Here is a 24,179-nt window from a genome sequence, read left to right as displayed (position 1 = left end):
ACTGTCCTTCCTGAGAGATTGGCCTCTTTGTTTTGGTTTGAATATAGCTTTATATTTGATTAGTTTTTATCTTCTTTTTAAAAATAATTTCCCTTTATTTGTAAAGAAAGTTCTCATCAGAAAGACCAAATAAATTGGCTATGCCCTGTAGCTTCATTTTCATGCGTGCTTAATGCCCTCTTCATCTAGTCTCATTAAGAAATCATGGAGATTTACAGATTCTTCTATCAGACACACTTTCAAGTAACATGGGTAAAGAAATTAAGTATTTATTATTTACCTTCATTCAAAACATGTTTTTGGATATTTCCTCTGCCTTCTTAAGGAAATATGTACTTGATTTTTATTTCATTGCAATTAAATTGATAGGTAGTAGAACTTTATTTGAATCTTGACTTCCATTAAGCACATTTGGCACTATTCTATCACCCTCTTCTCTGATAAAAAGTGGTCATAGGTCCCTGCACATTATCATGTAACATGTGTGAGAAGGAAATAGGCTTCTGCCTCGCTGACTTTGTGCTTGGTTATGTGATACATAGGTATGTATTTCACTCAGTGGCTACATGTGAGAAGATTTAAGAGCCATCTACAGTTTTCTCTTACATGCCTGAAAGATAACTTTAAGTTTATACATCGTGCTGGATCTAATAGATTTTAGTTTGGGAAATATAATTTCTTTGAAGTTTTGAGAGACTTTTATCTTTTGATTTTGGCCTCTAATATACTCTCTTTGTGTAAATAAACCAAGGGAATTTTTTTGTCTGTGTCCAACAACATCTAAATTCTTTGATACGGCAGCCTACAGGCAATTGTGTCCCAAGAAGTGTTAGTCAGTTCAATCTGTCTTAATGTATTGGTCAGAAAACAAACACATAACACACCAACCAAGGGAACAAACTTGAGCCTTAAAGAGAGCTAGAAAAAATCAGTAAGAATGTATGTATTCTGTCCTTTCATGGCAACTCAGATAAAACTACACATGTTGTAATTATTAATGCTTCAATCATATCTTAAAAATACAGTGGTCCAATAAAATTTTCAAAAGTAAGAAATTTCCTTTGAGAAGTTGTTTTTACAGGAGGAGATCCTGTGGTTAAGTCAAGATCTATAACAAGTTTTTGGCTTGAGATAATCCAGAAATCATTTATATTTCATAATTGGTTTAGGGACACTTAGTATTTTAATAGGAGCAATGCCTTCTGAATTGTTTGCCTCAGGCAAATATTAAAATTAATCTTTCTGTTCTACCAGCCAACTGATTGCAAGGAGAGGAAGCTTGAAGAGCATGTAGCTAGCTATAAAGGATGGTTTGCAGATAATCTAAGAGGTGGTTAATCCACAAACATGACTTCTAATGGGTTGGATTCTATATAGAGTGCTTTTTTGTGGATTATAAAAAACATGTATTTTTTATCTGCCTATTTTCCAATGAAGAGCCCAAACTAGAGCATATCCTTAGTTTTTACTAGTTGAGAATCTTCTTTGCTTTAATTCAGGCCTCAAGTGTTGGCACTAAAATTTTGGTATTAAGCCATCTTCCAGTTGTCTCACAAACTTTCTGTGACAGCATTTAGCTTATAGGCATATTTTAATTGTTCCTGTACCAATAAATGCTGACTCCTATATTTTACTCCAGTTTTTTTTGTTTTTGTTTTTGAATAGTCTAATAGAAAAATGTTCAAGTGTGATAGCTGGCTTTCATAGGCAACACCATTTTCCACCTATGGACTCTGAAGAATAAAAAAAATGTCCAGAAGCCAAATGTTGCATTTTTAGGCATTATTACTAATGTTGGAAACACAATTACTTTAATTTTATCTAAGTTTCTCTCATGATCCAGAAAAACATTAATAAATTTGAATGAAAACCAACATTTTTATTATAATCATTTATAATTGAATCACCAAGTTGTTAACACAAACCTGTATTTTTTTCTTAATAAAAAGCTTCAGAGGATTCACTAACCCTCCTCACATCTGTGTCATAATGAGGGCAGTTCTCAGGAGGGTAATTACAGCAGCCTGGCTGTCATTTACATATTTAGCACACGTCTTAATTTTTGCAAAGTCTGATTCACATGGTTTGGCTTTACTCATTTTATTCTTTAGAAGTTCAGCCATTTTTCTCCATCTGAATAGTTATAAACAAGGGTGAAGTGTTTACAGGAACAAATATAAAGGATGCATGGACAATAACAAGGGGGGTGGAAATGGGAGGGAGGTGGGGAACGCTGAGGGGTGGGCTGGGATGGGGGTAAAAAGCAAAAAAACTGTACTTGAACAATTAAAATTAAAAAAAAAATGAAAAGAAGAACCTGGCAGATAAATTCAATGCATTCTACAATTTATGTTATTACAGCCTACATGGCTTTGTGTAGTCTTGTCTCTGCCTATGTTTTAACATCTTATGTTACCTTTTTTGGCTCCAAACTCCCTGCTACACTAGTTTATTTCCTATCTCTATGACTAATGAACTCTTCACTGCTTTAGGTAATTTTCTCAAGCTGTTTTGTCCACATGGAATGATCTTATTAGCTTTTCAAATATCAGGTTTATTATCATCACTGTTAGTTTCAATGTTACCTTTCCTGAGAGAACAATCTGCTTACTCTAACTAAATTAATTCCCTCTCTTTGCTCTCCCTACCATTAACTTATTTGTGTTCTTCTTTTAACACTTTTAAAAGTTGGTGATTATTTTCTCATTTTATTTATCCACTTGTTTTCTGTACATCTTCTAGATTGGATAATATCAACTGAGATTCAAAATATCAGTTCCAGCACAGGCGACTCAGTAGGACTGTGGTATTTGGAAGGACAGCTATAACAGTCATGTGTATTTAGTAATCATGGGTAAGAGATTCAATCTAACCATTCAGGGCAAAGAATAAATCAGATGATACAAGAGGTACTGCTAACCAGTGCCCATTTTACCCATGTTGCAGCCAGTTTCACCAGGTCAAAGGAAGACCCAGTCTGTAACCACCCATGTGGCCTCATCATCAACAACTCAGTCTAAAACTTGCACCCCAATTCTCCCTTCAGATGGTCGCTAATGCCTGGATTCCAAAGATTTAATGTCTAGTCACAGGACCTAAGATACCCTAACTTGGAGAGAACAGGACTGAACTAAGATGGTGTCAGTCTTGTCAACTAAAAGTCGTGTTTAAGGCAGGTACGGTGGGAAAATGACTCAGTGGGATAGAGCAACCCCTAGAGCATGTGCAGTGCAACATGGTAGACAGCATGTGATTAGCTGAGGGGTAACACCACCCTGTTAGGCATGCACAGTAGAGCGACATAATCAGCATGTGTTTATCTAGGTGGCACAGACGTGTTAATCAAAGGCTAATGCAGCCTTACATCATATAGACTACGACAGTGAAGGCCTTATAACAGACAGCTGAGACAGACCAGAGGAAAGAATGGTGTGCTCTGCTTCAGTGGACCCTGCTCTAGCTGACTCTGAAGTTGTCACAGGCTCTGCCTTGTAAGATGCTGACTGGCTGCATCCCGGACCTGGACTTTGATCTGTACTCTTGGGACTCAGGTTCATTATCCCCCAATTTCCTCGCGTGATGTTATTGCTGATTGTTTCTGAGTGGTTATTAGTGTTATTAGGTTATTATAGATTTGGATTGAAATTGTATTAATAATAGCTGAGTGAATAGCCTAGTCACCTGTGTTGACTCACTGTTATTCCTTGGTGCCAGCATTGCCTGTGGGGCTGGTGACCATAGAGGTACCTCAGTACTTTCAGCTCTCAAGACTTGGGTCAGATGACCCAAAGGGCTGGGGGGTGGGTTGGGGACTGACTTACGGGAAAGACTATATCATGAAACATTTGCTTATGACATGACCTAAGGTTTACATGAACTTTCTCTTCACCACTTAATCAACAAAGATTAATGCATGTCCAGAGTTTAGGAGGTGGAGAGTAAAATTAACTGCATGCATGTATAAACAAATGAAATGACAGAACCAGTGAAAAAGTGAAATAACCATGTAGCATCTGTCTTTGCGTGCCATGTAGAGACAGGTTTTAACTTTTAATATTGAAAGACCCAAATTTTGTCATTCAACATTTAAGAATTGTTTGTTTCCCAAGTGTGGAGCCTTTTTTTTTCATCTCTTCTCACATTTGCTTCAAGAATCAGGAATATGCTTAATCACAAAATGAACACTGCCTCAGTGGTTGGGTTGTGTGCTACTAAAGCTAAAACTGATGCTTTGTAAGTAATGCAAAAAAAATATCAAGGTAACAGAAACAGTCTCTAGCAATGCCTTCTGCCAGATTCTCTCCATATCTGGCCTCCAGTAGGAGTATGTGCCTGGGGGTGTGGAAGTGGGATGTCTTGCATGTAATGGATCTAAAGCAGTCTTTCTCACACAAGCACAGTGAAGAAAGACATCCTTATACTTTTTCTATCCTCTTCTCTATACCCTTCACATAAACCTGAAGAGGACTTCCCTCCATGGGTTTAATTAAGTAAAAACACTCTCTGACCTGTCAGTCCCAGACTAGGTTCATTCTAGTTCATTGACCTCCTCTTTTGAACCATCCCGCATGAAGCTGCCAAGTTTCATTATGCTCTAATTAAAATTGATGAAAAGTTTTTTGTTTTTTTTACTTTTGGTATTTTTCTTTTGAATATCTTTTAAATTTTATTTATTTAGGCAGATTCTTACAATGCTTTTGGAAGCACTAAAATGTACAGTTTCTCCTTAAATGGTATATTATGTAGTAAGTTTATTCTTAGTACTGGAATATTACTAATAACACCACTTTGCCATCAAAAATGTATAATTATAATTCCATACATTTTCTTTATCTTTCCCCACTATGTTAAGAAAATAGTTTATGCTCACTCAATTTGGGGGATAAGTTTTTGCTTCATTGTGTCCTGCTTAGATTACTGTTTCCTTCTGTTTATGTAAATCATGGTTTCCTTCTGCTTAGAACACATTACAGTTGCAATCATCTTAGGTTAAGCATAAAATATATTTATACTAAATCACACTCATTTAGCATATTTCTTCAACACCTGTTCCAACCCATTATAAAACTGGAGAGGATATATTTTCTCATGTAACATCTTTTTAAACCAAAAACTACATACCAAAAATATGCTACAACATTAAAGAACAAAATATATTAAAAAGTAAATTTCCCATGTTGGCTAGAATTCACACTTTTTTGGTGTCTTATTTTTAACACCTCAAGAGATACAAAAATAAATCATTGTCCTTCAACATTAGAGTTTTAAACCAGTCACAGTGATTGGTCATGAGTAGCTGTATAGAAGTTTACTGAGTTCTTTCTTTGCATATAAGACTTTCAAGAATAGAAAGATTTTTAAGACCCAATATGATGAAGTTACAGTGATTCGTTAGATAGAATTTATCAGCAGTGTGAAAAATGTGAAACTTACCTGAGCTACTTCCAGCTACTGACATGACTATCGCCTATTCAGTCCTTCTGCTGGGGACCAGTCCCCTCTAATTCTAATGTTTCTTAATATTATTAAGAAATAACCAATATTCTTAATATTATTCACATAGAACCCAACAATTTATTAACCAGTGACTTATGTATATCATTTTTTCTTAATCTTTGATAATTATATAGTTATTATTTGGTAATACTTAAAACTCACTTAACACCTACTCATAGACTGAATTTTGCCACCTTACTTCATTTGAGCAACTTTGTGTAAATCACTTCAGCTTCTGGACAAAGAGCTGTGTGATTGGAAATATTTTCACCCTTTTATGCATTTAGTGAATATTTTCAGGCTTTCATTGTTTCCCTATGTGTCCAGATTATTTCACTGGCCAAATTCTAGAATAATTAACTTTTTATTATAATGTGGTTTGTCAGGTGAAATAATAAATAAGGTGTAGTCAGTTCAAAATGCAGACTCTTATTACTATAAAACATTATAGTAGTAAGTAGTAAGAGTCCTTCTCCCTCTCTCTCATTCATTCCTTTTATTTACATTTTTATTTACTTATTTTTAAAGAGAGGGGAAGGTTTGGAGAAAGAGAGGGAGAGAAACATCAATGTGTGGTTGCCTCTCATGCACCCCTAGCTGGGGACCTGGCCTGCAACCCAGGCATGTGCCCTGACTGGGAATCAAACCAGCAACCCTTTGGTTCACAGGCTAGAACTCAATCCACTGAGACACACCAGCCAGGGCTCATTCTTATTTTCTCAACAATCATGCATTTTATATAATAATTAAACTGAATAGAGACAAATATCACAATGATAGAATTTTAGAATTGTATGGTAAAATAAGCATTCTGATAAACATTTGGATGCCTGGAATTGTTTAAAACAAAACAAAGAAAGAAACTTGCCCAGTCTTACAAAGAAGTGGAGAGAGAAACAAAGGATATTGCTGAGCTAATTAATTAACTATTTCATAATAACAAAACCAATTTGGAATGTCTCTTTATACAATGCATCAAAAACAAATTCCAAAATTAAAATATTATGTATAATATTATTTACATTATGAAAATGTCCTACAAATAGGTAAGAGAAAATTAAAAATCTGGTAGTAAATTGTGTGGCACAGCTTATTCAGTGAAGATAAGTACAGTTTTAAGAAGTTTAAAAAGCTAACAATTTTTAAAAAATCTTTCAATTAATCCAAAGAGTCTGTTACCTAAAAATTATCCCAGTAATGAGATATGTATTTTTGTCTACCGCATTGATAAAATTTTGAGTTATCACATCAATTCATGATAATGTGGAAAAAAACACTGAATCAATCAATATTCCTGGCTGCATGCAGCAAAGACTTGTTCTGGATGATTTAAAAGAAAAAAAGATACTGGAAGATTATCACATAGCTTCTAAAGGAGGGAAGAAGGCTGGAAAACCAAGCTCATATAATGGACAAAAAGAGGAGAAACTAAGTAGCAGACCCAACCACAGATAAAATCATAGCAGAGGACCTGTCTGGGGAAGTTACTAACCAACCCACAGGTTCGGCAACCACACTCGAGCCCTAGGTACAGTTGTAGCCTCACATATAATTCTCCAGTGCTTCTCTTCTTGAGTCGCTAGGCTCCAAGTTCAAAGCCCAAGGTGGATCCGTATGATTTATTGTCTAGTCATATATCTACATGCTAGTTCCAGGTTCCAGTTATTGGCCTATTACAGTGGAGAAGATCTCTGTCTCTCATTAGGATTCATCTGGAGAAGAAATCTTCAAACGAATGGGGGGGGGGATTCAGTTCCTGCAAATTCAAAAAGATATTACAATGGCCTCTCATACATTGCATTTTGGAACTGTGAACTGCTACAACTCCCTTTTATTCCACTGTAAACATAAAACTGGAAGATAATTTAAATATATAAGGATAATGTTCAAATGTTCTAAGTTGAAAGGACATGGGGCGTATCTGAAGCTATACATTTTGTCTTTATTAAAATTAGAAATATGTACTAAGCATTTACAGAGGGTGTCATCATGGCACTACCTTGATACAGCCCTGACCCTGAAGAAGCTTAAAATCTTTTTGTAATTAGGTCTCCTAAAGCATTGGACTATATCTAAATTGTCTTAGAGGAGGCACATTTTTCCTTTGTTCTACTGTGCACAGAGTTGGGACATACAGGTGGATAACTGCAAGTATAGAGCCATGAGAAAGCACAACATATGTTTAGAGATTAGTAAAGAAACCTTTCGAGCATAGGTTGGCAAATAACAGACCACAGACCAAATCCATGCCCCGAATTGTTTTTTTTAATTTTTGAACACGGTAAGGCGTATTTCTTCAGGTATTGTCTGTGGCTACTTTCACCCTACGACAGAGACTGCGTGGCATGCAAAGCCTAAAATATTTATTTGATTCTTTGCAGAAAACAAGTGCCAAACTACTTCTGCTTTATGAAGAGAAAAATAACCTGAGGTACAAGTTGAAGGAGATAGTCCCTGTAACTCACTGAATTCTAGTCTTTGGTGAGACAGTAGTTTGTTTACATGAAGCTTCTTGGAAATACTAAGGTTGTTTACAAATGTGAGTTGCAATGTTAATATTCTGTCTTCCTGCCGGAGGTCAGGAACAAAAGTCCTTTCAGGATGCTATGAAGAAACCAGGACAGTACAACCAAGGTGTGATTATTTATTATGCATTGACTGGATAACTTCATAAAAGAATAAAAGCATTAGCATCTTTACTTTTGTCCATTCTAATTTGTACAGTTCCCTGTTTTTGGTTTAATAAACACGGTTAGAAGAGGGAGTATTTGGAAGATTTGTCTATTTAACTTGGGGTTATGACCCATATCAAAGGAAAATAGGAAACTATATACACAAAGGGAGTTTCCACAAATTAAGATGAGAAAACTGAAAAGTAAAGATTGGGTCTCAGCACCTGAATGGCGAACCCACCTGTAAGCACTTCTTTTCTGCTCTATTATTTTTTTGTTTTTTATTTATTTATTTATTTATTTATTTATTTATTTATATTTAATTTTTTAAAAAATATATTTTATTTATTATACCATTACAGTTGTTCTATTCCCCCCCTTCATTCTCCTCCACCCGCACACTCCCTCCCCCACCCTTCTCCCCCCCTTAGTTTATAACCATGTGTCTCAAGTTCTTTAGGTTCTATATTTCCCCCACTGTTCTCGCCCTCCCCCCTATTTATTTTCTACCTACCATCTATGCTATTTTCTGTGCCTTCTCCCCCCTTCTCCTCCTCCCACCCCCCTGTTTCTAACCCTTCATGTGTTCTTCATTTCTATGGTTCCACTCCTGATCTAGCTGTCCTCTTGGTTTGCTTTTGTTTTAGGTGTGGTTGTTAATAACTATGTGTTTGCTGTCCTTTCACTGTTCATATTTTTCATCATCTCTTTCTTATATAAGTCCCTTTAGCATTTCATATAATAAGGGCTTGGTGATGATGAACTCCTTGAACTTGACCTTATCTGAGAAGCACTTTATCTGTCCTTCCATTCTAAATGAAAGTTTTGCTGGATAGAGCAATCTTGGCTGTAGGTCTTTGGATTTCATGACTTGGAATACTTCTTTCCAGCCCCTTCTTGCCTGTAAGGTCTCTTTTGAGAAATCCGCTGACAGTCTGATCTGCTCTATTATTTAACTCTTTATACACAGCAGTGAGGTTCTTCATAAAAAGAGAGGGGTAAAGAGTTGATTGGGAGTTTCACAGCAGGGGGTCTATCTGGTGTGGAATATTGAGATCACAGTGAGAAAAACAGCTTGTGTGCAGAACTGGAAAGGCAAGAAGTGGCAGAGCAAGACAAAGAACCAGTCAGGAACAAGCAGAGACAAGAGAATAATGATTCCCTGGGGGAAAGGTTGGGCTGTGTGAAACTAATCTGAAGCTATGAAAAGTTGAAGACCTGTTTTATTTTACCCCTAGATATTGAAAACCCAGAAAAAGCCTTCTAAACCTTCCGGGTTTGAACGAAAATTTTACTCATACACACCTTCCTCCAGTCACTGTCCATGAGACTCCTGGTTTTTTTAAAATATATTTTATTGATTATACCATTACAGTTGTTCTATTCCCCCCTTCATTCCCTTCCAGCCTTCCCACCCCTCCCCCACTACCCCCCTTTAGTTTATGACCACGTGTCTCAAGTTCTTTAGATTCTATATTTCCCCTACTATTCTTGCCCTCCCCCTGTCTATTTTCTACCTACCGTCTATGCTACTTATTTTCTGTATTTTCTCCCCCCTTCTCCTCCTCCCACTCCCCTGTTGCTAACCCTCCATGTGTTCTTCATTTCTATGGTCCTGCTCCTGATCTAGCTGTCCTCTTGGTTTGCTTTTGTTTTAGGTGTGGTTGTTAATAACTGTGAGTTTGCTGTCCTTTCACTGCTTGTATTTTTTATCTTTTTTTGTTAGATAAGTCCCTTTAACATTTCATATAATAAGGGCTTGGTGATGACTTGAAGGCTCTCATTGTCCCTTTCCTGCAACCTCTCACTCTACACTCACACACTCTTAAGGTCCTCTTGGTGCTTTTTAAGCATGACATTTGCCTTTGTGGCTCTTCTTTTATTGCTTTCTAATAATTCTAATGTAATCATCATAATGGATTTTGGAATTTCTTTTACAAACTAAGAGAATCCCTCTTCTCTGTAAATAGAACCATTATCTGTATTTTGGCAAAATTGCCAAATCTTTTTGCTTAAGAGTTTTCTTTCTTTCCATACCCAGACTTCTAAAAACAGTTATGGAAATAAGTTTTTCTCCACCCCCCTCCCTCAGACAGGACTACATCAAACTAAAAAGCTTCTGCACAGTTAAAGAAAACATCAGTAAATGAAAATTGACACACTGTATAGGGAAATATATTCACCAATGATACATCTGATAAGGATTTAATTTCCAAAATATACAAAGAACTTATTCCCAACACCAGGAAGGAAAACAATCCAATTAAAAAATGGTCAAGGAACCTAAATAGACACTTCTCCAAAGAGGACACACAGATGGCCCATATAGACATATAAAAAAAATGCTCCACATCACTAATCATCTGGGAAATGCAAATTAAAACCACAATGAGATATCACCTCACATCTGTCAGAATAGCTACCATCAATAAATCAACAAATAACAAGTGCTGATGAGGATGTGGAGAAAAGAGAACCTTAGTGCACTGTTGGTGGGGAGGCAGGCTGGTGCAGCCACTGTGAAAAACAGTAAGAGGTTACCTTTGACCCAGCAATTCTACTTCTGGTAATATATTCTAAGACTCCTGAAACAATACAAAAAATATATGTACCTCTATGTTCATAGCAGTGTTATTTATAATAGCCAACACCTGGAAACAGCCTAAGTGCCTATCAGTAGATGAGTAGATAAAAATGTTGTGGTGCATTTACACAATGGAATATTATGCAGCTGTAAAAAAGAAGGAACTCTTACCTTTTGCGACAGCATCGATGAGCCTGAAGACTACTATGCTAAGTGAAATAAACCAGCCAGTGAAAGTAGAATACTGTGTGATCTCACTTATATGTGTAGTCTAATGAACAAAACAAACTAATGAACAAAATAGAAACAGAAGCATAGATACAAGAAATAGACAGACAGCTGTTGTGGGGGTTGGAGGGGTACTAGATGAAAAAAAGGTGAAGGCATTAGCTAAAGGACATATAGGCATGACCCATGGACATGGACAACTGTATGGGGATTGCCTGAGGGGTTGGGATGGGGTGGAGGTGGGCAAAGGAAGAAAAAACAAGGATAATTGTGACAGCACAAACAATAAAATACAAAAAAACCCAGGTTTTTTCCCAGACTGATTCTGTAGTTTTCAACAGGGTTTGTCCTCAGCAGGACATCTTGATGGCGTCCCTGAGAGAGAGTTTCTCTTGGTGCCCACATTGCTTTTTTCTATTCTATTAGCGATCTCCTTCTGACACATGGGGAAAGCAATTCTAATCGGAGAAAATAATGCTGAATTATAAATGTGCTGCAGTTTACTTTTTCCAAAAAAAAAATTCCATGTGAGAGTATACCAACAAAACACATCCATATTCTCAGCACTCTAATTGGCTCAGGTCGACTTAAGGTTATGACTTCTTGCTCTGTAGTTTAGGTAGTATGGTGTTTGTGTGTGTGTGTATATTTATGAAGAGCTAAAAAAGGTTACCATTTTAGGATTGCAGAAGAGTTCATTGAAACTTAGAAACACTGATTGGTTTGAAAATTATGTACTAGTTCATGAAATGGAGAGTTTTCAATTATACCTTTCTGATATACTTGGAGTTTGTCACCAAAACAAGACAAGACCATAATGGATCAAAATATGTTTGAAGGAGGAGCTCAAATGTAGTAAAGAAAATGTTGAACCTTGTTATAGGCAACTTTAAAATTAAATAAAATTAAAATGCCAGAAATCAAAACAAACTGCAATTCAATCATCATATAGTTCAGATGAGTATATTTGGTTTTTATAAATTCCATATAAATGGCGATATTAAAGAATAAGAGATGAATCCTGTTAGCTACAATCTCCCCTATTTATTTATTTATTTATTCATTCATTCATTCAATCAAAATTGATTNGTAGTTTAGGTAGTATGGTATTTGTGTGTGTGTGTATATTTATGAAGAGCTAAAAAAGGTTACCATTTTAGGATTGCAGAAGAGTTCATTGAAACTTAGAAACACTGATTGGTTTGAAAATTATGTACTAGTTCATGAAATGGAGAGTTTTCAATTATACCTTTCTGATATACTTGGAGTTTGTCACCAAAACAAGACAAGACCATAATGGATCAAAATACGTTTGAAGGAGGAGCTCAAACTGCCAGAAATTAAAATGCCAGAAATCAAAACAAACTGCAATTCAATCATCATATAGTTCAGATGAGTATATTTGGTTTTTATAAATTCCATATAAATGACGATATTAAAGAATAAGAGATGAATCCTGTTAGCTACAATCTCCCCTATTTATTTATTTATTTATTCATTCATTCAATCAAAATTGATTTAGCACTTTATGCCAACCTTTCTGCTAAAGGAAGGAAGACAACTCTCATTTATGAATGATTATAATACATTTTACAACACAGAAGGGTAAAGAAAATAAGACCTGGAATGTCAAATCTGTGATGCCAATCAAGAAAAGTGGAATTTCTGCCCACAGAAGAATTAGAGTTGAGTGCCTCAAAGTACAGAGGGTTTTATTCTATTTCTCAATCACTTTCCCCTCATATGTAAGATTTAGCTTTAAGGGTACAGTAGCATTAATTAAAATACAGTGACAATTGCATTGAAATGACTCTGAAATGTGGGCTTGTAGATTTTGGATAGTTTGGCATTTCAGTATTTTAACCTTAGGACCCAGGGGGAGCCTCCACTTCTTCCTTACACACTGCACGTTGTGTTCTCTGATGATGCCCACTGTGCTTTTCCACATTTGTGTGTCTCCATACTACATTGGCCCTGATTATCGTGACCTATTTTCACTACTTGAGAGAGAAAAGAAAATGCAAGTAGGTGAAATCCTAAGCTATGCAGCTCTAACTTGACTATGGACTTTAGAAGAGTTATCTTCCTTTCACATTGCTCCAGCTGTTTGTAAGAAATCAAAGTTTTTCTATGATGTTAGTATCAAATTATTGATATTTAGAATACTAGATAACCGTTTACTGCGCACTTCTATATCCTAACAACTGTGTTTTGCATGTTAGGTACATAGTTTTATTTAATCTTATCATAGACCATGAGGTAGGGTGTATTATCATTTATTCTCCAGATAAGAAAACTGAGCCTGGCTGCCGTAGCTCAGTGGATTGAGCGCGGGCCTGCGAACCAGACGATCGCGGTTCGATTCCCAGTCAGGGCATATGCCTGGGTTGCAGGCTGGTTCCTTGCAGGCCAACTCCCAGCAGGGGACGCACGAAAGGCAACCATACATTGATGTTTCTCTCCCTCTCTCCTTCCCCTCTAAAGATAAATAAATAAATAAAATTAAAAAAAAAAAAAGAAAACTGAGGACCCTGAGGGAAGTTAGGCATAAACAGAGATTAGTGAAAATTGGAAGTGTTATTCAAATCCATGTTTTGTGCTTCCCATGCTGTGGGAGACCGTTCTGTGTGGTGTGGGGCCAGCTCCCACTTGGAGATGCACCCATGCCCACGGATGGGTTCTCCCGTGGGGGATCAGGCCTGCATTGTTACCTAGGCTACTCTGAGTCTTGCTTTTTGCTAAAAACTCCCTCACCTGGATTTGTTGCAAACATTTACTGCAAAGTAACTTCCTAAAATCCATGCTAAACCTTCCAAGGATGAGTGTAACCGGTCCAATCACTTTTGCCTTTTCATTTGCAAATATCCCTCTCTGTGATGTGATTAGCGACACTGGCACCTTTGTTTTCTGTAAAATGTAACCACCTAAAGCAACCTCCACATAGTAAATGAGGACCATCCTGTAATGTGCTGAGAAACCCAATAAAGGCCAGTCACGGCTAGTTCCAGAGCTTTTGCTCCCCTTGAGAGAAAAGCCACGCTGTCCCTTTTCCGCCACCGGATTCGGTAATGTGTGAATGTCTCATTTCATCCATAATGACTCGGACACTGCGGGCCAGTGTCCGCATCACCACACCTTTATGTTGTCTCTATTTCTGACACGGCCTTCCTTATTTTTACCAGTTCAGCATTCTTAATAATCTAGTGTCACTACCAGAAGGAAGTGAGAGCTTCACACCAACGTTTTAGTGAGTCCATCTGTGGTCTGCTCATTTATTTATCTTTCTGGTTCCATTCCATCATTCAGATAGCTCTTGATTCTGTTTTGTATTGCAGCTATCTTTCATCTTGACTTTAAAAGTCAAGAGCCCTTTTTCCTTTTCGCTCATTCCCTCCACCCACTAACCTCCCCTGACTAGCTGTCATCCTGCTCTCCATCTATGAGTCTGTTCCCATTTCCCTTGTGAATTCAGTTCATTTATTATATTCCACATATTAATAAAATCATATTGTATTTACCTTTCTCTGACTGACTTGTTTCACTTAGCATAGTTTCTCCAAGTCCATCCATGTTCTTGCAAAGGATACAATTTTTTTTATGGCCAATAATATTCCATAGTGTAAATGTCTTATAGTTGTTTTATCCATTGATCTATTGATGGGCACTTGGGCCACTTCCATATCTTGGCAATTGTAAATAATGTTGCAGTTAATGTAGAGGTGCTTATGTTCTTTTGAATTAGTGTTTTGGGTTTCTTCAGATATAGTCCCAGAAGTGGGATTGTTGGGTCAAAAGGCAGTTTTATTTTTAATTTTTTGAGATATTTCCATACTGCTTGAGATTAGTAGCTGCACCAGTCTGTATTCCTATCAACAGTGTAAAAGTGTTTCCCTTTCTCCACATCCTTGTCAGCACTTGTTTGTTGCTTTATTGATGATGGCCATTCTGATGGATGTGAGATGGTGTCTCATTGTAGGTTTAGTTTTCCTAAACTCACCCCTTTACAGCCAGTTAATTTTTGACAAAAGAAGCAAGCACATAAAATGGGCTAAAGATAATTTATTCAATAAATGCTATTGGGAAAATTGGACAGAAAAGTGCAGATAATTTAAACTAGACCACCTTCTTATACCACACACAAAAATAGACTCAATGTGGTTCAAAGACTTAAATGTGAGTCACAAACAATAAAAGTTGTAGAAGAAAACAGACAACAAAATCTTAGACATTGGTTGTAGCAATATTTTATCAGATATATCTCCTTAGGCAAGGGAAGCAAATGAAAAAACATAAGCAAATGAAACTATATCACAAGAATAAGTTTTTGCACACCAAAGGAAACCATCAACAAAATAAAAAGACAACCCATGGAATAGGAGAACATATTTGCCAGTACCTGATAGGGGTTAATATCTAAAAAATATAAAGTACTTTAAAAATTCAATGCCCAAAACCAAAAACCCAATTAAAAATGGGCAAAAGACCTGAATAGATACTTCTCCAAAGAGGACATACAGATGGCCCATAGACATATGAAGAGATGACCATCTTCTTGACTTGTGGATTGATACTTCAGGTAGGCTCTGCTTGGATGTACTGTGGCTCTTCTCCAAGGCTCTTAATTTTGGATGGTGCATGGCTCAATCTGACTTCAGCCACTGGCAGTCTGACTCTCTCTGTCCTCATTATGACTAATTGTAGGCCACCCCCCTTGATGTTTTTATTTCATCTTTGCCTTATTTCCCTCTAGTTGGCTTCTTTTCAACCTAGATCCAAGGAGGAACTCAGTTCTAAAGGGAATGCTTCTAAGGCAAAGACTCAGTGGAACTGCCATCTGAGTAAAGACCTAAAAGATTAGAAGAAATTCATAATAATTTACAGTCTTGGGTTTGAAATCAATGCTAATAGTATACAGAAGTTTTATAAATAAAAGTCAAAAAGTTAATGGGTTTAGATTTGACAGCCTTGTTATTGTTGACACTTTGGAAAATTTATTTCAACAGCTGCATTGCTAATTTGTTTTTTGGCTGAAAGTGATGATATCTAACTTAGGAGGTAAGTTCCTGGCACTGAGCTGGGTTCAAGGTCGATTTTTGTTTTATTAAAGACTGAATATATGTGCATGTGCCCTACCACTTGTTTGATGGGCTTCTCTGACTTACAGATAGTGCATAATTTGGGGAGACATATTAATTTTAAAATAATTAAAAAGCACAAACAAAAATGCTACTACTTATCTAAAGAGCTCTGATTGTAATAGGCATAATTTACCTTACATTAGTGATGTAAAGAAAAGATTGTGACTTTTAAAAGATACCTTATTTAACATAGACATAGTCAGCATTTAAAAAGTTGCTTGTGTTTCTATATGTTCTTTTATTTGCAATGTCCTTAGTTTGTCTTCTTCAAAGTGAAAGTACTAAACATTTGGTGATTATACTTATTATTTTTATTATTTTTAATATTGTATTTACTTGTTTGTGCTATTGTAGTCCCAATTTCTCCCCCTATCTGCCCCACCCATGCACACTCATACCTCTCTACTACCTCTGGTAATGTCCACACCAATGTCTATGTCCATGCGTCATGCAGATATGTTCTTTGGTTACTCTGTTCCCTATGCTGTGTTTTCATCCCTATGACTATTCTGTAACTACCAATTTGCACTTCTTAATACCTTCACCTTTTTCATCCACCCCACATAACCTCCACCTATCTGGCAATCATCAAAACGTTCTCTGTATGTATATCTTGTTTCTGTTCTACTTGTTTGTTTATTTTGTTTTTCAGATTCAGTTGTTGATAGATGTGTATTTATTGCCATTTTATTGTTTATATTTTTATCTTCTTCTTGAAGAAGACCCTGTAACATTTCATAAAATACTGGATTGGTAGTGATGGGCTCCTTTAGCTTTTTCTTGTTGGGGAGGCCCTTTAGCTGTCCCTTGATTCCAAATGACAGCTTTCCTGGGTAGAGCAATCTTGGTTGTAGGTCCTTGTTTTTCATCACTTTGAATATATTTTTTAAGGGATTTCCTCCTAGCCTACAAAGTTTCTTTTGAGAAAGCAGCTAACATTTTTAAGGGAGTGCCTTTGTGGGTCACTAACTGTTTTTCTCTTGCTGCTTTTAAGATTCTCTCTTTTAATTTACCTTTTGGCATTTTAATTATGATGCATCTTGATGCGTGCCTCTTTAGGTTCATCTTGTTTGGGACTCTGTACTTCTTGGGCTCCCACGTCTATTTCCTTCAACAAATTAGGGAAGTTTTCTCCTATTAATTTTTCCAATAGGTTTGCAATTTCTTGCTCTCTCTTCTTCTAGTTCCCCCATGATCCAAATGTAGGTATGATTGAAGTTGTCCCAGAGGCTCCTTACATTACCTTCATGTTTTTTATTCTTTTTTATTGCTATTTTAATAAGTTGTCTTTTTCTTACTTACATTCTAAATTGCTGATCCAACTCACAGCTTTATCCACTCTATTGTGGATTCCCTGTAAATTGTTCTTTATTTCAATTAGCCCATCCTATGTTTCTGACTGGGTTTTTTTATGCTGTTGAGATCCTCACTAAGTCTCTTGAACACCCTTATAACCAGGGTTTTGAATTCTGCATCTGACTTCTTTTCTCCATTTTGTTTAGTTCCTTTTCTGGTGTTTTGTTCTGTTTTTATTTGAACCATATTTCTTCATTTCCTCATTTTGGCAGTGTCCCTGTGTTTGTTTCTATGTATATGGTAGAGCTATAACATCTCCCAGGTTTGGTAGGGTGTTCTAATGTAGTAGGTATCCTGTAGGGTCCAGTGGCTCAGCCTCCCCTGTTACTAAGGCTGGGTACTCAAGGTGTGTCCATGGTGTGTGCTCTGTATACATCCTGTTGTAGTTGAGCCTCAATTGCTGTTGGCATGTACAAGCTCAGCTACCACTTGTATTCTATCTGGAGTCACACAGCATAAGCTATAAAGTGATCGGTAGATGGCTTCTACTTATGCTGAACTTGGAGGTGCCCAGAATAGGCCAAGCTGTGAACCAAGCCTGGCTCCTGCTTGCCCCAGGCATGGGGCAACTTAGTGAGAGGTGCTGGGATCACTGAAACCAGATGTTGCTTCTTTGAGAGAATTTAGGAAAATTTGAAGCATGAGCCGAGACGAGCCATTCGTATCTTGCGTTGGCCTGAAAGTTGGGTAGGGCAGGACATCAGAAATAACCAGGGTAGGGCGAAAATGTTGAATTAAGTGAATAGAGTCTCATATGGTGCCCACCTGCTGGCTCTCTGGCTCTCTGGTCAAAGGGCTTAAAGAAAGAACAATGACTTCTACTGGTGTTACTAAGCAAGTGAGGTCCTGCTGCCTGCCACCACCATCTAGGCAAAATTCTGAAGGCAAAGTTTTGTTGATAAAGGAAAGGAGTCTTTATTTAAAAGCTACATAATTTTGCATTAACAACTTTCTACATGCATTAGTCATTGAAACCTATCAATTAAGAGTAAACTCTGTAAGTGTTTAGTTATAGCTTTAATAACTTAAGTCTATTAATTAAGGCTAAACTCTTTAATTCCTGAGTTCCCTTATGATTCTCCCTTTTAGTTCCTTAATTATCTATTTTTACAGGATTAGTTTACACATGAAAACTACATAAGATACAAAAACTACACGATTTGGGGGCTTGGCTGGTGTAGCTCAGTGGATTGAGCGCAGGCCTGCGAACCACATGATCATGGTTTGATTCCCAGTCAGGGCACATGCCTGGGTTGCAGGCCAGTTTCCAGCAGGAGACTCACGAGAGGCAACCATACATTGATATTTCTCTCCTTCGCTCCTTCCCTTCCCCTCTAAAGATAAATAAATAAAAAAATTTAAAAAATACTACTTTAAAAAAAAACTGCACAATTTTGGATGAACAAATGGCAGGCTTCTGCCTCAGGGCCTGTGCCCTCTAAAACACCCAAAGAAGACTAACACTGCCACCCTTTGCCAAGCCAGCCTGATCCTAGACTACTCCCACAACTCCTTCTACCTCAATTGCTGTTGGCATGTCCATGGAAATATAGTCAGTTGTAACACGATCATCCAGACATCCTCAAGGAAGAGAGCCAGAGAGCCAGTCTCTGCCCTCCTTTTATTTTAAATCGTATGGCCAATAATTCCATGTTCTTTGTGAGCTTTCAGCTTCTCAGCCAATCCAGCCATAGACTGTTTATCATTGCCCCAGGAAACCTCTTCCTACACCCCCTCTCTGCTCCTCCCCAGTGATCTGATTGTATCGTTCTGTATTGCCAGCACTCCTGTCTGGGAAAAAGCTTCCCCCAAGTTCTTGCCCTGATGTGAAAACAATTCAGTTCCTCCATGGATATCTTTGATGCCTTTTAGTCTGCTGCTCCCCTTTGCTGGAGGTCAGAGGGAGTGAGTCCGAGTAAGTTTGTGTGCAGACTCTTTAAGTGGAGGTGCCTAGAACTCTAGAAGTTTCTGTCCTCCACAGCCTCAATATGTGTTGGTTTTTATAGCCAGGAGTTACGGGGAATTATCTTCCTGTCACAGGAAACCTGGGCTGGGGGGCCTGGTATGCAGCTGGGAACCCTCACTCCTGAGATATCCCACCTGATTTTTACCTGCTCCATGTGGGTGTAGGACCAGCCAGTTCTGTGTCTCTGCCCTTCCTCCCAGTCTCAATGTGGTTTCTTGTTTAATTCTATAGTTGTAGGATTTCCGTTCATCTTAATTTCTGACAGTTCTGAATGATAGTTGTTTAATAGTTTAGTTGTAATTTTAATGTGGTTGTGAGAGGAGGTGAGCCATTTATTTATGCTGCCATCTTGACAGGACATCTTCAATGATTATATTTAATAAGCTGATTTCACTCACGCATTGCTTTGCACGAGAGCTTGATGCATCATTTTGCCATATTGGTGATTCTCCTTTGCAAGGAGATGGTTTTTTTTTTTCTTTTTCCTGAGTGATAAATTTTGAAATGTCTGCCATGAAAAACAACTGGAAAGATTCCACTGGTATTGTAGTACACGGTCTAATTAATTCACTTTGATGATTTCCCATTATTTCAGTTGAGAAGATACCTCCTCCTCTGTCAGTCTCCCACTTTCTCAAAACTGTATCTTTATTACAATCTAGTAACTGCTGGGAAACTGTGTTCTCTAAAATGCCTTTCCCTGTGGCTTAAAGTAAAGATTTTTAAAAAATAAATAAATAAATATAGTTTAGGTTGGGTATCCACCACTTGAAGGGCTAATAATTATTGACTAGCCTCCAGCAGGCATCAGGGAGTCTTGCCTCAGGCCCTTCCAACTAGCCCCCAAACATGCCGAATGTTAACACATGTTTCTGGATTCTGGCTGGTATTGGACACACACAAGGCAGTCAGAATGGACCATTTAGTGTACAAGTCAAGATGACAGATCTCTGCTTAATACAAGGAAGGGAAAAATTCGTATCTTATTGAAAACGGCAGAAGAGCCCGGGGTGCTTTCACTTTGTGATTCTGCAGCAAAAAAGTGGGTTGTGTCAATATAAGTCTATGTCACCAGCTCACAGCTGCCACACTGAATTGACCCTGTTCACGGCAGACATAAAGGCCTTCCATTTCCAAAATCTCTCTAATGCTCATCTGTGAATGGGAGCAGAATGTGGAAAAAAAGCCAATGATTCTTCTTAACTGTAGCTGGAGAAGAGAGACAGAATTGTCTTAATGCAGCAGAACAATCTGTGGTCTGATTTCCACCACAGAGCAGCCACACCAGAAGTATTTGATCATTTGGGGTCCTTGAAGGAGAATTCTTTGACAACACAAGCTTATGTTTTGCAAATCATGAGCCAGAAATTCTTTATATCTCTCCAACTTATTCTAAACTAAATAAAGTTAGATTAAATAGCCTAGCTATGTATTTGAGAATGAATGGTTAATTAAGATAGCCTTTTCCAACTAGTGCTACAGAATGTGTGTGAAATGTTAATAAGAACTTCTTTGCAAAAGGATTTCCTTAATCAAAATAATTTTTTCAAAAGGTTTGGGTAAAAAAAGGGATTTCTTCATTTTTGGACATTTTAGTGATATTTTGAGGTCAATACTATAAATAGCTAAGAGATACAAAAATCCCATAGTTTATTTGAATGCAGAGCCTTTTTTGAAAAATGGATATGAAGTGTTTTATGGAACACTCTTTAGGGACGCTGGACCATGGGGAGAGGCAACATTGAAATCTATCATCTATTATTTTAGTGTTGCCAAGCTAAAATATGCTCTTCTCTCCAACATTTTAAAGTTAATATGTCTATTTCAGCAAATTTGAATTAGATAACGACTACATATAAGGAATTGTGTCAAAAATTGTGGCACAGAATGAAGGAAAATCACATGGCGTACATTCTGCCATGTGGACCTAATGATCTAATGATATTGTGAAACACTGAGTACTTTTGGGGTAAAACAAATATCCTCCAGATTATACACAGGTTTTTCTGCTTCTTGTTATCATTTTAGAATACCATAACCATAAAAAAATTGAAAGGGAAAATGTTATGTCTATTTATAAATTGGACAGTTCACTTATTATATCACCCTCCTTGCAGACAAGGCTAACTATAAATCATCCTATTTAGGTGATGTTTCTGAAACTCACCAGACTTGCTCTTTTCCCCAGATACTCTAGAATTCAACTTCTCTGTGTAGATCTTCAATAATTTGTCCTATATTTTGTTTGGTAAAGAGCAAGGACGAAAGACATCTTTTCAAATTTGACTATTATGAACCACATGAATGCTTTAGTGTGCCATATTTATCCTAATTGTACATAAAGCTACATAAAAAAGTATTTTATCTCAATTTCAGTGGATTCATATACACACTGTTCCTACTTGCACATCCCATGCATTCATAGAGCCTGATTAACTGTGATGTCCAATCCTGATTTCATACGCACTGTGATTTAAATACCTATGCTTATTACTTTATTTAGTTCAGAAGTTGACAAAGGAGTAAGTCCTTTGTCTACCCTTTATACAGCATTGTTGAAATAGCAAATCAGCAAAATACAAAATAGGCAGCAAGAGACACAGATTATTTCTAAATACATTCTAATAGAATATGTGCTTGGCATGCTAGTTAAAAATAGATTATGGAATTGGCATAAAATCAATCTTTTCACTCTATACTCTCTCATTCTTGTGGTTGAAAATTGATTTTATCAGTTTTGCTAATATTATGCACCAAATTTGGCTCACAATTGTGGCTATTTTCAAAAAGGGAAAAGCAGCATAAAAATAAATATTTGTAATTATTAAACACAGTTGTTAGACCCACAACTAAAGAGAGATAACATAAAAATGTCTTCATTTTTCATATAATCATTCAGCAGTTATTTATAGGCTTATAGTATGCCAGGCATTGCATTATCTATCATATGTACCCACAGAATTTTTAAAAAGTCTTGACTTCAGATAATTCACAAATATTGAAATACTGATGGCATTGCTATATTAAGTGTAGAACTTACAAACCTCACTATTGTGTAGAGTTTGAAACTCACCAGATTTATAAGTTTTCAGGGGTAGCATAATGATCACCTTCATTATCTGAGATTATCTCAAATAAACATAGCTTTATATACATACGAATGTTAAATGTACTTAGTTAGGTATCACGATGTGAGTGAAATAGTCTCCACTTTCAAGGAGCTAATAGTTCAGCTGAAGAACTGACCTATGCACTAACATTCTTACAACACCTTATTTACCTGTGACATGCAAAATGGTACAAATGAGAGTTATGTGGGTTCAGAGAAAGAAACCACTTCCAGCACAGAGAATGAGGAACTGTTCCATAAATATGATATGCCCTTGAATAATAGAAACTTATTAGGCAAGAGACAAGGAGAAAGTATTTCAGGTGTGAGGACAGTGCAAACGAAGACATGCAGGTGGAACATATCATTTGTTACATGATGGAGTATTGATTAAAAAACCATGCTTTTGGACCAGAAGGTGACCTTGAAGTTGAGAGTCTTGACTTTGTACCATCCTTCTCCCCTCCCTTCCCCACTCCTTCTCTCCTCTTCCTTTCTTCCCCCATCCCTCTCCCTCTGCACTCTCCTCCCTTTCTTTCCCTTCTGCTCTTTCTTCTTTCCATAGATTTTGGGGTAGAGAATAAGCAAGTACAGAGAATGTCATAATCCAACTGTCCTTTAGGAAATATTTAGGAAGAATATTCTGATAATATTGTGTAGGATGGTGATGTAAACCTAAAGTAGGAGACAATTCAGTACCTTACTAACAGGTTTGAGAGATGGCAAAATACCTGAGATGTTGGAGAGGCAGACTCAAAGAGACTTGTCCACTGATGCTCTGAAATCTTAAAGGAGGAGTGAATCAAGGATAACTTACTTCAATCCTGGAGCCACAGGAGTGATGAGAACACCAGCAAAAAGCATGTAGAAAAAGAGTCAAAGAGTTCAAGGGAAGCTAAGGAACAAAAAAATTATTGGTCCAGTGTCACTGGGGGCCTTATAGCACCCTAAATTCAAATAGAACCCTTGTAGAAAGCCACTAAAGAGAATTCAAAATGAAATTGCATTTTAAAAATATGTTTTATTGATTGTGCTATTACAATTGTCTCCTTTTTCTCTCCCCTTTATTTCCCTACACCCTGCACCCTTCCTCTTACCAGTGTTCCCCACCCCCTTAGTTCACATCCATGAGTCATATCTATAAGTTCTTTGGCTTCTCCATTTTCTATACTATTCTTAACTTCACCCTATTTTGTACCTACCATTTATGCTTCTTAATCCTTGTACCTTTGTTTCCATTCTCCTCCTCCACCAACATTTAAAGTTGTCCCAAAGGTTCCCAAGCTTCTCAAGTTTTCAAATTATTGTTTCTTCATTCTGCTCCAGTTGATTGTTTCTTTCTTTCTTCTGTTCCAAATTGTTTTTTCTACTCTTTTTAAAATTTCATTTAATTATTTTTCAAGTACTGTTCTTTTGTCTATTACTCCCATCCCATTCCACCCCCCATACTGCCCCCCCTCCCATTTCCACCCTTCTTAGTTGTTGTCCATGTATTCTTCATATTTGTTCCTCTAAATCCCTCCTCTATTTCCCCTGAGATTCCCTCCCCTCTCCTCTCTGGTCACTGTCCCCCTGTTCTCTATGTTGATTTGAGTCCCGATTTTCTTCCCTTCACTGTTGGTCCCCTGTA

Source organism: Sturnira hondurensis, unplaced genomic scaffold, assembly GCF_014824575.4.
Source record: "Sturnira hondurensis isolate 20B ecotype Veracruz unplaced genomic scaffold, ASM1482457v3 Scaffold0000880, whole genome shotgun sequence".
In the NCBI taxonomy this organism is placed as follows: Eukaryota; Metazoa; Chordata; class Mammalia; order Chiroptera; family Phyllostomidae; genus Sturnira; species Sturnira hondurensis.
Note: the sequence above shows the minus strand (reverse complement) of the source record.